Consider the following 5,373-nt stretch of genomic DNA (forward strand, 5'->3'; position numbering starts at 1 on the left):
GTGTTTAAGGCATCAAATAAGTGAAAGTGATAGATGCAAACTTCAAACTGACATGCAATGAATCATACAATATATGCATAATGCAACATTGAATCAAAAGGGTGGCATTACAGGGTCCTGTAAACTATCATAAGGTACCTGCCTTCTATCCTCGAAAGGACTTCTAGTACATCAGTGATAAAACACCAAGCATGCCCCAAAGGCATATCAATTATGTAATATAATAAATGTAAAATGACATGCAAAAGTTAAGTCAAAGACATCAAACACATAGAAGTTCGCTTTTAAGTAGTGGCCAGGGTTCAATACTTTTCTACATGCCTCCCCAGATAATGAATAAAAGGTGAAAATGGAAGAGAATGAGCTTATGCAAGGTCATATCAAAGAGCAAAATAACCAACACAAGCATTATGGCTTAGTGAGACTAAGCACATCCACCACCTATGCTGAAGGGTGTATCAATAGTTCGGAAGAGAAAGTTCCTGGTCAACTATTTATAAAGATAGAAGGTCCACTCGTTTGAGAAAATTGATCTCAAACAAAATGTGGCCAAACAAGATAAAGTATGCCACCACTCATACAGAGGGGTGTATCAATGAATAAAAGGGAGATCATCGTGTTTATTGACTTCCAAAAGTTAGGATACAATAGACTCTAACGTAGTGAAAACTGGTGTCGGCTAATCAACATGTGTCATGCATTCGTTGCACTAAGCATGAAGTAGTGTAGCAACTACTCAATGCGATGTGAAAAAAAAAGAATAAATGTTTGATTAACTCCTAATGTCATAATGCTACAGTTTGACATTAAAACTTACAGGAGAAGACCATAGAGCATATTATCATCTACAATGAAACGACACTAAACCATAGAGCAGTGGCTGACGTTGTGATACTCTAAGGTTAGCATCATGACTCTAAGCCCTAGTGGGAGCAAAGCCCACTTTAGGTCGTAAATGCTAAAATAGTGCTGTGATTCGATCTTACGAATCTGTCATTATGTTGCCAAAAAAGGTAACATCTAGTGTCAGTTAAAACTAAGCTAGGCGGTCTCGCACCACCACAAAAACACTGACATGTAGGAACATGTGAGGTAAAATGGTGGCCAAGCACCAAAAGACAATACTAAGCCCTTTCATGCCCAAAAAGGGGAATAATTGTACGCAATGTTCAATGAACGACCTCGTAGCATTGGGGCAAAATAAGACACTATGCATATAGCTATGCTCAAACATGTTACGACTAAGGGAGGGAAGTAACCTAGGTATCCCTTAACAATAGCCTATTTTAGCTTCTCTGTCACATAACTTAATACTTTTCTGTAAAAGGAAATATTGTTAATAAGAGAGACGTCTCACCTACATTAAGGTTTCATGTCGTTTTGAGCTTAAAAGTATTAAAAGAATGCTCCAACACCTTCCATGTCCATTGTGGACTACAAAAATTGCTCATGGATTCTGTTGAGTGGGATGCAGTGACCATGGTAAGGAAGAAATCATTCTCACAATATTTTGGGTAGAAAACCAATCAGAAATCTCTTTGCAACTATAAGAAGATCTCTCTTATCTCCAAAAACCTAATCTTAAAATCAAAAAGTCTCACCACCACCATTTCAACTTCGAAATTTGAGATGTTGGGAAAACCAAGAGCAACCCCATTTATAGAGCTCGTAAAGTGGTGCAACACTATGGTGTTGTTGACATGACAGATGTCCTGTTGGTAGAAAGACATGGTGTGGCTTGAGATTTTATATATGAAAACCATTGCACTCCATTAATGACATCGTGGCTCCGGTGACATGGCATATCCCACATTAGCAGGCCATCGTGATAATTGTTTAATCAGGTGTCGTCCTCAGGACTTAAATCTTCGGATGCTGTGGAGCTCAACTTGGCACTGCAATGTCATTGAAATGCCACACATTAGATCAGCTCTGTAATGATGCTTGTGTAATTAAAAGTCACCAGAAAACTAACTATGGTAAGGTGTTGCAGCACCGTGCTTAAAGCCACAGTGCTATCACAACACTTGTTATCTACTACACCTCGGTGTTCGTGTGAGCTGCATGAAAGCTATCAAATTAGCATCAAGGCACTACAGAGAGCCCTAGGAACTCTTGAAACAAAAAAAGTAACACATAACATAAATAATAGATAGTGCATCAAATGAATACCTAACAAAAAGTATGCATTGTTTCTTTAAAACTAAAGATGAGAATTACTGAGACTCATCAATAAACATATCACATGATACATCCTTTGTATTCATATGGAAAATAAAAATACTTATATGATAATATCAAAAAGGGTGAAGCATTTTCATTATCTCTAAGGTTTGGGCAGCAATCCGCCTTTAGACTTGTCATCACTCGCCTTTTCCCTTGTACCTCTAAATGAACTATAGTCTCAAGGGGAATGCTGGAGCCCGGAGCACTTGTTCTAACCTTTCATACACATTTACATGACAATCGGCTAGCATATCCTTTTGTCGCTTGATATGCTTAAGCCATCTCAAAATGCAGTCAAGCCAACCTGTGAAATTGCGTAATCTATTGTTGACACTAGCAATGCAATCCATTAACCAATAGAGGTGCTAGAACATGGGAGCGTGGCGAGATTCTTCCCTGCAGGAGAGTCAGACGTGTACACCTATAGACCTCTGAAACATGGGGGCTACCGATGGAGCTTTAGCTTTGGAAGCCTCATCACTAAATTCACTTTCTTGAGATTGGGCGAGGAGCACGACCAGTCCCTGGCTCAATTTCATGGGTGTGTTGGAGCAACATCTTCAATAAAGTATTATTGGAAAGGAAAGACAAATGGTGGGGCCCCATTGTTGGAAATTGACATTACAAAACATTGTTGACCTCATTTTTATGAGGTATTCCTTTTTCTCTTATGAGAGCCTAGGACTAGCTTTAGGATTTCCTTTAAACTTTCTTAGAGGGCTAGTATACAATATTTAGAAGATAGAGTTATTTTTTTACTTGTTGCAGTTTCATATTGGTGGTTTCAAATCCTCAACATTTAGTTGAGTCGACTGAAACCAACATATTGAAACCCAAGTCGAGTTCCCACATGGATTGGGGATGTTTTAGGGATATCTTTTGGAACTTAGGGAGTTTTGACCTTTGAAACTGCACACGAACACCACATATATATACACCACAATGCATACACAACACTTATGCATGTCCACATGTACAACACATAAAATCACCACAATTTATACACAATTCACTAATTGACACCAGAATTAAATTTAAACAAAATAAAAGCCTCATGGCACAAATTTGAGACCCTTCAGCTCGGGTCAAGTGACCCACCAATGCAAGCATTCTGCTTGACGTTGGTTCTCGCTGAAGTGAAGACTGGGTGACATTTTGCTCATCGGGCGGCTAAGATTAGATCGATGAATATTATCGACGTGCCACACTTGAATTGGACTTAGGCTCGTTTGAGAGGGAGGGGTGTCCGCGACACGGTCATTTACCGCGACTATTTGGTAAAGTTTGTTGTTTGGTTCGTAGATTCGCGGCACAACTTCGACGAAGCTTAGAGAAAGCGGACGGCGGGATTAACCCTGCGGCCCAGCTTTTGCCCCAATGTTTTTACCCTTTACCCCACATTCTTTCTCCTCTACCCTAGCTGCTTCCCCGCTGCCTCACTCGCAAATCCCGTGCGCCTTCTTCTTTCCTAACCTCGAATGACCGATCTCAGGTATGACGAACCATTCTCTTCAATTGTTTTTGTGGATCCGAGGAAGGTTATGCATCTTTGCGGCTCTGATGGCTTCTCCTCCTTATCTCTTTCCCGTTTCTGCCATTTTCATTCTTTCCTCTTTTTTGTGGTGGATCTGGAGTTTCACGTTGGGTAGCTAAGTGATCCTTTTGGTTACTTGTTAATATTGTTCCAGCTCTTGGTTTGTCACCTCTTTGATATTTCCTGTTGAATGCTTTGATCCTGACACATTAGTGTTTTGTGTTTAATGCTTTGAAGAGTTCCTGACACATTGGTATTCTGATGATCTTATGGTATTCGTTGGCTTTGGATTGGTATTATGGTATTTGTGATGCCATGATTCTGGCACATTAGTATTGCGATGATTTTTGAAGCTATAATATGTGGTTGTGGGGAGTGAAATATTCATACATGTATTTCTAGATGGGTGTGCATGCATCTTTTTGAAGGTTTTGGTTGAAGAACAAGTAAAGTGGCAATGCTCCAATTTTATTCATATAACATCCATATGATTTGGGCCTATTAAAATCCCTCCCAATCTCTGTTTAACTAGCTGGAGAGGATCAAGGGACCAAGGTCATATGTAACTGAATTCAATTCTCATTTTGGGGCAAGTGGATCCACATTGAAGTCAACAATTGTTATATTTTTTTCTCTTTTTGATGGAAAAAGCTGCCATATTGGCGTCTTTGCAATTTGAAATTTCAAAAGCATGATAAGGTTGCATCACTGATTTTCTTTTTTGTTTCATTTTTCTTGCTAACTTTTGGAGTTGTTTTTTGTATAACAAATTTTGGAGTTATTTTTATGATGGACGAACATGCTCAAGGAGTTTGCCTTTAACATAACTATACTTGTAGAATCACTTGAAATTGTTGGGTCAACTACTTTAGCATTGTCAACTTATGCAAGGGTAACATCTCAAAAGTTGTGGTCTCTACCATCGAACTTCTACTTGATGCGACCTTAACTGTAATCACTGAAGTTGAGGCTATCGTCACGACTGAAGTCATCATTTAAACATTTGCCCTCACTATTGTAGTTGAAGTTAAAGGTGACACATTTGGATGACTTGATATTATGAACTTCAAAGAAATACTCTTTTCAATTTCTTTCTCCTCTCTCTCATTTTCTTTCTCCTCTCAAAGAAATACCTTGCGATTTTGGAGTTTGGTAATGAACTCCACTGCTTTTTTAATGTTACAATTGAAATTGGTTAACTATTGATGGAAGATTTCCATTTTAGCAGTCCTATTAATTAATTTATATATGCACAGTTTAGTTTGCACACTTTAGGTGTTATGTTGTGATAAACTAAATTTATATATGCACAGTTTACTTTGCATTGGTGCATTTACATACATTGCACACAATTCTTATGTATTTATATCTCTCACACCTAAAGTTTTATACTTACGAGCATATCATTTAATCCTTAACATCACATAAGAATCGAGTGATGTGTATGGATTGGTGGAATATTGAACTGTCATTAGGGGAGGTTCTGGGGTCTTCTTCTGTTGCTATTACTTGAATATCTATTCACCAGGAGAAGAAGGATTCTTTACTCCTAAAAATACCTGTTAAGGTTTTGACTCTAACTTTAAATATGAGTAGCAATTCTCTTATAAAAA

The sequence above is a fragment of the Phalaenopsis equestris genome, unplaced genomic scaffold, assembly GCF_001263595.1.
Source record: "Phalaenopsis equestris unplaced genomic scaffold, ASM126359v1 Scaffold000267, whole genome shotgun sequence".
NCBI classification, from domain to species: Eukaryota; Viridiplantae; Streptophyta; class Magnoliopsida; order Asparagales; family Orchidaceae; genus Phalaenopsis; species Phalaenopsis equestris.